Below are 9,860 nucleotides of genomic sequence, written 5' to 3' on the forward strand. Positions count from 1 at the left end.
CCGGAAATCCCAAAAATAGAGGAATAACCCCAGACAAAGTGCTGGGTTTTCATTCTCAGTTGAAATGAGCGGGGCGCTATTACCATACACCATGCTCTTCTAACGTTTTAGCTGTCTCAACCTCAGCTTTTATTCACAGTCCTGAAGCACGTAATTGGATCAGGCTTTTAAGTCGTTACCAGACTTTTTATTTAAAAAAAAAAAAGCATTTATTGAAAGTACTTCAATAATCAACCAATAAATCAGCCATAACCTTGTCAGAAATCTACTTTTTCCCCATAAGCTTTGTTCCTGTTACATCAGTGCTGTTACCAGCAATCTTCAAATTCTCCTTAATAGAGGAAAATGATAACATCCCCTGTGATTAAGTTAAAATCCGTGACGACCTTTGGTGTGTCATTTCTCCAGTACAATCCTGCCTGGCACCTCGCACAAGCACCTGCCACAGGTACGAGTGCTCTCACATGGGGAAGTCAGAAGGTCAGACTCAATTCTGCAGTAGGACTGCACAAAAATGAAGTAACCAGGGTTTTGGTCTAGGTTGACTGTACATTTAGTAAAGCTTGGTGCTTTATTTGTAATATTTGTATTTGTTATGGGCAAGATGCGTTCTTATTTCAGAGATTCATATATTCATGTGTTTTAAGGCCTGAAGCGACTGTTGAGTTCATCTGATCGGACCTACTACGGTGCAGGGCAGTGAATTGTGTCTCGTAATTTGTCCATTAGAGAGAAAGATTCCTCCTTCCTGTATAAGTGAATGATATTACCCGAGGAACTGTGGCTGAACAGCAGTCTCTCTCCTAAGTACATCCCATCACGAATTCAGCACTCTGGATCTAATTCTTACTTGCACATGCATGTTTTTACAAACTGGAAAGTCCCAGAGTTTTTTGAGAACAAGCTCCATTGAAGCAACACTGGTTATCCCCACCAAAACTTGGACGTTAGCCAGATCCCTGTCTGGTATCGATATTATCAGATACCTAATCAAACCAAGCTGCAACTCCATGCAACCAACCCGCGACTCTACACAATCGCAGGCATCAGGACTAGAAAATTTGGAGAGTTAAAAACAATCCTTAGTTTGCTGATAGGACAAAGAAACTTTTCTGGTTTGGATCTGCTACATGCTCCAGCAACGCTGCTGCAATTGCAACAGCAGCGATTAATTACAAAGCAAGCCAAGTAGGCTGGGTAAACTTTGCGCATAGTGGTTCAAACAAATCCTGAATCCTTCCGGATGAAGGGAAGGAATCCATGATTAATAGGTTGTGTGGATCAGTAGGGCGCTGTACTAGCTATAATATGGATGGAAAGGAGTTTTTTGTGCTGTTTATTTCTTTTTGTCGAAATAGACACGGCAGCGCTTTTTTTAAAAGACGCGACTGGAAATTACTGCCCAATGTCATTGTCGTTTCTGTACACTACTCTTTCACCTGCAAACTGAAGGTGAGCATTATTCGGGTGAATATTATTTCGCTACTGAAGATCGGAAAAAAATTTTCGTTCTTACCAGGCTTTATGAATTCAGGTTCTTCTCGCAGTTATATTTGGGTCTTGGCGCTGAGAACCAGAAAGCAATCAGAAAATTTAGAGCTGGCAGATTAGTTGCAAACACGACTGGCTTGAAGAGGGAGCTGATGGAAATCAAGTCGCACTTTTAAAGGCAATAGGATTTCTTCTTGTATGAGAAGTAAAAGATTAAGCACTTCCAGTACAAACTGGAGTATATCTAAATTCATCAAAAGCATGCTTTTAAATTGAGACACCAAATCATTCACAAGTGTCTGAATGGTTTAAATATTCAAATAATTTCTTCACATGTATTTGAATAGAAACTTGAAAAAAGACTTAGGAAAGATGAGTAGTTTTCCTATTCAGATGCCCGATGATGATATGAAATCACTACAGATTTTCAAATTAAATCATAATGAAGAAGGCTGTGGCAGAACCAGCAGAGAGATGCTGATGAGGATTTAAAAATTCTCTTTTTCTGGTGATCTAAACCCCGTATTGTAAAGCACTACTCTGCTGGCTTAGGCAGAGGGTGATGTTTTAAAGTCACAGTCTTCAGCCTCCTGGTTACCTCTGCATAAGAACTGTTTGGAGCACTGCTACTTGAGCCAGACTTAAAGGAGTGGGATGGGAAGCCTTCCGTATCCTAAATTTGAACGTGCACCATCTCTGAGTATTGAGCACCCACTGAGGAGTGTGTCTGACTACTCTTTGCCCTAAGCATGTGATTTAGGATTCTCTGGAACTAAGAGAAAGCCTCTTTTCATATAGTTTATTGAGCCTGCTAAACTCGTATGTATCATGGACCTCTATATATGTACAGCACAAGCATTGATGAAGCATCTTGGTTTAGAAAATCATAAAATCATAGAATGAAATATGTTTTGAGCAGATTTGCTTCTTCTAACAGCTCATCACCTGGCTAGTAAATTAAAAAATACACAATAAGAGATTCAAGCAACATTTTTTCATCCCTGTGGCATATATGTATTAAAAGAAATTAAAACATGAATATAAAGGCAGTTTTGGGGTTTGGTACCAAGCCACTGTTGAATTGACTGAATGCACAGTAGTGTTTCTGTAAACAGTTTTTAAGACAAGCATGGAAAGTGAGAGGTCTTAGGACAAGAATTTAACCAGTGCAAACTACTTCATTAAAAGCTGTCATTTTGAAGTGTCTTGCGTCAGCGACTTTGTTTTACATTTCTTCTTCATTTCATTCATTTGCGAATGCAGAAACTCTGTTTATTTTGCTAAGAGCTCTGCTAAGAATTTTCAGTACCTGGAAGTATTTGTCTTTTTAAAAAAATAAATATATATTAGCACCACCATCTCATCTCCTTTTTGCCTCTGACATTTTTAGCTACTGTCGTCTCACTGAAATCCCCTTTAAAACTCCTTTGTATCTTAAGTGAGGCTCTTTAGCCTGGATGCTTTGAACTCTTCACAGATCTTAGCATGTCCTGGAAGCTGAGTAATCTCATTAGGTGTTATTCAGTGGGAGCTGAAGTGGCTCACCAGTTTGCAGGCTCAGCCCCCTAAGTGGTGCATGAATTAACTGCTGACCAGGTGAGAGTGAACATTAAGAGTTGGAATAAAAGGTTAAATCTCATTTCCTTCCTGCACAAGTTGTAATACTTGAGTGTGTTTGTTAGGCTAAATCATGTCACATTTGGTGTATGGATTTGTTTCATTCAGGATGAGTATTAGGAGGCTTTTTTTGCGTAAGCTGGGGGTTTAAACCACATATAGTGCTACTCAAGGACTGGCTGTGGTAAAACCTGAACATGGTGGCTCAAAGATGGTACAGTGCATTGAGTTGATACTTTTATGGAACTGCCTATGATGGGAACGAGAGCTTGCTCCTGAGTGGCAACTTCCAGCTCAGAGTTCACCTGCCTGTATTTGAAGCCAGGAGTCTTTTTTTTCCTACCTACATCATTTATCTGATTTTTATCTGTCATTTTATTGACCACTCACTCGGTCTTTCTGACCTCATTTCTAACACTTTCCCTCATCCTCACTACTCTGAATCCTTTCATGTATCAGCAAACTACCACCTCTCATTGCTCTCCTCCCTTTCCAGGTTGTTGCTGGATGAAAAAAATCCCCGTATGAATTACTACAGAACTCCACTGATGACTTCCCTTCACACCTTCCCTTGCTATCTTTTCACCAATTATTCGTCCATGCAAGGACATTCTTTCTTATCCCTCTTATTTTGAAATAAGACAAGTATAATAACACAATCCAAGTATAATAAATTATTCAAAGGCAAAAAGACCAAAATCTGCCAAACTGGTCATGCCCACAAACTTCTTACCTGCTGGTATTGTCAGTGATGATTTTTGAAACGCTGAATTTCTCAAAGAAATCAAGAAACACCAAATATTTGATTTTTCAAATGAAGTGGCAGGTGCTGACAAGGTATATCAAAACCTAGATGACCAGTTTGTATGAGTTTCAATTCATCCAAGACTTTCCCCTTGCAGAAGTTTTCATTACTCATTTCATCCACAGAAACTTGGGTTTACTGGCTTGCAAAGTTCTTCATAATGAAAGATCAGTAAATAATTTACTTCAAGTAAGTCATTAATATCATCTGCCAAGTGAACATACATGCTGCTAATGTCCACAAGCACCCACTTTACTGTGTTTAGTTTTATTGTTAGCCCGATAAATAATACGCCCAAGAATCCTCCCGAGCTTGGTTAAATTTTCCTCCTTTTTCTGGAGGGGAATTCCAGTTTTCAAATTCCTTCCCTCTCCAACTGAGGCTCCATCCCCTTACTTATAAAACTAAGAGTATCTGCCTGCCAGATCAAACAGCTCTTACAGCTCTGCCTGTTTATACAGGGCACCCACACCTGATGTCGGGGTGATTGAGCAGACAAGCCTTGCATTCCTGTAGTCTTCCCTGTGACTCACTATCATCTAACAGCATACTTTTCAGCCGAGGCTGTTTTCATGTCTCTCAAAAGTTTGTAATGTGTTAGGTAGAGTTATAAAAAAACGCTGTAAAGCTTGAATAGATGGAGATTCATACTTCCAGGGCTCAAACCCTCAACAACCTAGGCGCATATTGTAAGAAATCCTATTACAGTCCAGTAGATTTTACAGGATTGGGCTGTTAACTATAAACTAAGGCAGAAAATGAGCATCTTTGTCATTATTTTCCTGCTTTCTTTGCCTACTGGAAATTATTCATCTAAGACCTAAGTCCCAATTGAATGTCATCATGCTGACTTGGCAATTTAAGATACACCTGTTTGTTACAGGACATCTTTCTGATTCAGAGCATTCATCACAGTGCCTGTACATATTTTTCTCTGCTGATGAAGCCAAGTCCTGTTTCAGAAATCTCTGGCACTGCTCTGCAGATAAGAATATTGTAGAGAAAGCTACGAGTCTAACTCTCCTTGGAATGCTGCCAAGCATTTTAAGTCTCAAAATTAACTTAACTCAGCCCTATTCACAAGATCAATCAGTTCCTTCTCAAATATGTTTTACGTGAAACAGACTTGTGAAAAGTGTTTCTTAAGCAATGCAATTTCAATGCAGCTATTGTGGGCATCAACAAATCGTTGGCTGGGGATGAGGTTGCTTGATCTATTATGCAGTCATAGGAATAAGAAACACGCTGTGCTCCTATTTATTACTTTTTGCCATTTGCAACTTACTTGATAAGTGCCCTTGCATGAAATTGTCCATTTTTCCCTTCTGAATACTTTGTCACAATTTTCCAGCAATAATGACAAAATAGTCTTGTTAATAACATGAATTGACAAGTTTTTTAGTGTGACCATTGCACTCTGACCAATACCTCACAAACAGAGATAATGAAAAGGCATATTCTTTGTCCTGACAAGTCACAGTTGCATTTTCATGTTGTTGAACAGAGAGAAATTAAACAGTTCTCCCAACCAGGGATTAAAAGAATTTAATTCACTCAACAAGCAGAGGCAACGAAAGTTCATTCATCAAAGCTAGGAGGATAAAGAGGAGGCATGGTGGTTTTGGATTGCCGGATTTTGGACCGGATTTGTGCTCTGGTCTTTTTCTGGAGTTAAATGTTGCTCAGGACATAACCTGAAATTAGAAGCAGCTTGTCATTGGGTGTCTTCTGACACAGCTCAGATTAGAGGCTTTTTTTCATTGAACCATTTATGTTAGGAACGACCATTAAGACCACTGAGACCTGTTGTCTGTAAAACAGATAACCTGCATACCCCAATGACTTTCAAACGTGGCTTTTTGTTGTGTTACAGGACAGATACTCCTAAGGCTTGGAGCCTGTCCTCACAGTGCCTATCTTTTCCTCTCTTTGTATTCCACACTGTAAGCCCAGTTTCTTTCAGGGAGCAAAGAACAGCAGTGACCTGATACCAAGTCTGGCACTTTCCCAGCCTGTGTTCTTCAGTGTTTAAGGACCCTATAAAATGGGGTAGGCTTCAGAAAACACAGCCTTCCAACTGATTTCATGCATCTAGTAATAGCCTCTTAGGTGAGGAAGAGTGCATGTGCCTCATATAAGCGATTATATTGTCAAAGTAGACAGAGACATACAAGCTACAAGCTCAGAAAACCAGTTTTACAAGCTCCTTATAGGTTTTGGTTCTTTCCATGCAGGCCAAAGGCATCAATTCAGTAATTGGGATGGCCAAGATGGAGTGAAGAAGACAATTTTCTTCCCTGTGGTTTTAACATAAAAGGATTTATGCAGTTCTCACTGTTCTCATTAAGACCTGGCCTGAGTATATCTTGCACTTGGCTTCATGGCTTATTTGCTTTTTTGCGTTACTCAGTGGATGTTGGTGGTAAGATTGCATTCTCTGAGTGGTTAGAGTTGTTAACATTAATAGCTAGAGCTGTTGAATGCTGTTGTGCACTACTGTGATCATACTGGCTCTCTGAGCAAGACTTTCCTGAACAGAAATAGCAGTGTGCTTATCTGTCCTAAATCAAAACAGCCATCAGGCTTCCATTTAAAATTTCACCAATTCTGCATCTGTATGCTGGTCTGGTTCAAGCCAAAGAACGCTATGTACATTAGCGTTTCACAACTTAGTAACCGATCTCAAACCTTATGGGTTCCCATCGACACTGTTGGAATTAGGTGAGATGGTTTTCATAGGAGAAAAAAGTTCTGCTCAAGATACTGCAAGGAAACTAACAGGAAAATACTGAGAAAAGAATGAGAAAATAAAAGATTGAGCATGTTTTCGTGCTTACTGCCCATGTCCTTTTTCCAAAGCTTTACATCTACCAAATTCTTCGTGAAGCACTCATTCTGTTAAGCTAGCAAAGGACATCGTAACATTAACTTGTAAAATGACATAGGAGGTTGTTGCTGCTCTATTCTTTCAGTTGTTAAAAACTTCAATGATAGCATTAATCGTAATAGAGGACCTGCAGGGCCCTCAGTTTTCATCTTGTTACATGGGTGAGTGAAACACCGATTGTTTGATATCAATGTATTTATTGGCAATTTGGAGGCTTTGTTCTTCCTGACAGCAGTTTTATATGTGCCTCTGAATTTCCCTTGATCTGTAGTATCACTGAAAGGAAAATGAAGGGATGCAAGTCTAAGCACCTTTTTTTCCTGAAACAAAATCTCAAATAGGTTTATATTTAAGTTTCAGAAAGAATCCTCAATTATTTAATCTTTCTTTTCTAATCTATTAAATCCCTATCTTGTCCATTCAGATCACCACCACCACCACACACACACACACACACACACACACACATGCACACCCCTTGGTTTCAGCGGTGTATTACCAATCATAGCAAGCCCTGGACAGGCAAAATTCTACATTAGCTTACGCAGCTTGAGCTAAACATGTCCTTGTCACACGGAATTGCATCTTTTCTTAATTTACTGAGGTGACTAGCAGTGAGGAAAACTAATAAAGGTTGCTAGAACAAATGAAAAGTGTTTTGCTTTTGCTTGAGGATATTCGCCCAGAAGTTTCATGCCACTTAATTAGCGTAACTTTTGACTTGAGATATACCAGTGAAAATGAGAAATAATTACAATGATGCTAGTTTTGGTGATATTCCAATGATGAACCTGAACCTTGTCTTCTGAACAGGCATCAGGTTACTCCTAAGAAACCTTCCAGATTTGGTCTCTCAAGTTTGTATTTCAAGTTCACAGCATGAAGTCCAACAATACATTCAGAACTTAGGGCAAAAATCTTGTATTTCTTTCACAGAGTTCAGCTCTGATACTTGGCTGCTTCTGCCTGATGATGTGAAAGCTCCCAGGATGTGTGGAGGGGGCTACTCTCCTGATAAAAAACATTTCTAGTAGTGAGCTGTGTTATAATTTCACTACAACCAAGGGAACAGTTAATAGTAGTTAAAACCTGATCTGATTTTGATGCTGAATTTCTTATGTTTTCAGTACTTCCTGGCCAGCGTTCAGACTCTTTAAGCTTACCTTGCAGAACTCAGGTCACAGTTGCCTCCTGATACCTGAATTGAAGCATTTGTAAATGGAAATATATTGCCTGCTATTTCTTAGCATAAAAAGAAATTCCAGAGGAAAAAACAAAATTCCCAAACCAAACTTTGCTAGAATAATACAGGTTATTTTTTTTATTAAACATTACAATAAAATTCTCTATCATTACACTAAATTTACCACGCAAAAGATGTATATAAATTTAATAGATGACATGGTCAATTTGGCAGCATTTCATCAGACAGCTCAGTTATCTGATTGCATTAATGCTACATATCCAAATTCTCCTTGTCTGTCTTTGTATCTCTCCCTGTTGGAATCCAAGCCCTGGAGTCAAATAAGAAAATTTCCCCATCGCTTTGAAAGTCTTGGATCAAAGGAACGAGTGACAGCTCTGATCTCTAAGAATATAAAAGCACACACTTTGGTAAGACCTCACTCACTGTTAAGAAACCGTGACTGGAGACACAGCACATGGTTAAAGCAGAGTTAGGAGCAACTCATGAAGTCCAGAGCTCAAACTTCATCTGCAACGGAATTAATGTCATTCCTGATGTTAGTGTTCACACTGATAATTGCAGATCCAACTTTTTCAAATTTGGAACATAACGTTTAAATATGATAAGAGTCAGTAAGCTTCTCTCTAACTAAGCTTAATTTAATCAGAGCTCTCTGAATCAGAGCCTCTCATGCCAATCTGCTTTTTTTTTCTGGGTTTCTGATCCATTGCCATCACTTCAATTGCTATGAAAAAATATCACCTGTAATCAAATGGAACAGCATCATTAGATGGTTCAGAAGACTCCTTAGGCATTAAAAAGACCGCTGCTTAGCTAAGTGCTCAAGTGTTAACCAGTTCAATCAGTTATCATCTACAGCATAATGCATCACAAAACGTGAAGAATAAATCAGTCTAACTAAATTTGGGCGTGCTGGAGCTGTATCATCTTGGATGCAGACTGAGAGCTGTAATCCATGTAAGAAAAGCTCTGTCCTGTCCTTAGGAGCTTGCATGGGACGGAGACCCTGGTCTCCAGTTCTGCATTGCCACCTCCTGGCCAAGTCCCCGCACACCGGTGTGGGAGGCCTGCCTTAGCAAGAGGCCTTGGGCTTGTCCTGGGACAACCGGTCCCTCTTCATTTCCAAAACAGCCCAAGTGTGATCAGTGTAACAGGATCTCAAGAATCCCTGCAGTATTGCTCTGCAGTTTTTTGCCTTACCCTGGCCCTGTAGGCAAGACTGGTGAGCAATGAAAGATGGGGCACAAAGGCACTGGGGGTCACTGCTTGCATTGTATGTAAACCTGTGTGCGACAATATAAAGGTATTTCTGTGTACATGATGTGCGTGGATTAGAAGTATGACACTGCAGGTCCTCACTGCATTTTCAAATTCTAAACTAGGCTGAGGACCCATCATTTCATGAGAGACTTCCTCACCCATCCACCTCATTAGCTCTGCATGTTGCTGACTCACTTTTGGGCAAACTTAAGTATGTCTTTACTAGTACCCAGGACAAATGGGAAGTGGGCTACAGCCTCGCTTTTCTTGCCCTTGCTTCTCTATTTATCTCACTGTCCTATATACAACATTTGGTAGGAACACATCACATGTGCCCATGTCGTGGTTTAACCCGGCTGGCAACTAAGCACTATGCAGCCGTTCGCTCACTCCCCCCTCCCTCATTGGGATGGGGGAGAGAATAGGGAAGAAAAAAAAGTTAGAGCCGTGGGCTGATAGAGACAGTTTAATAGGAGAAAATAATAATAATAGTAATAATGAGGATGGTAAGAGAATATACAGAATATACAAAATGAATGGTGCACAATGCAATTGCTCACCACCCGCCGACCGATGCCCAGCCCGTCCCGAGC

This window comes from Egretta garzetta, unplaced genomic scaffold (assembly GCF_000687185.1).
Source record: "Egretta garzetta isolate BGI_Z169 unplaced genomic scaffold, ASM68718v1 scaffold256, whole genome shotgun sequence".
Taxonomy (NCBI): domain Eukaryota; kingdom Metazoa; phylum Chordata; class Aves; order Pelecaniformes; family Ardeidae; genus Egretta; species Egretta garzetta.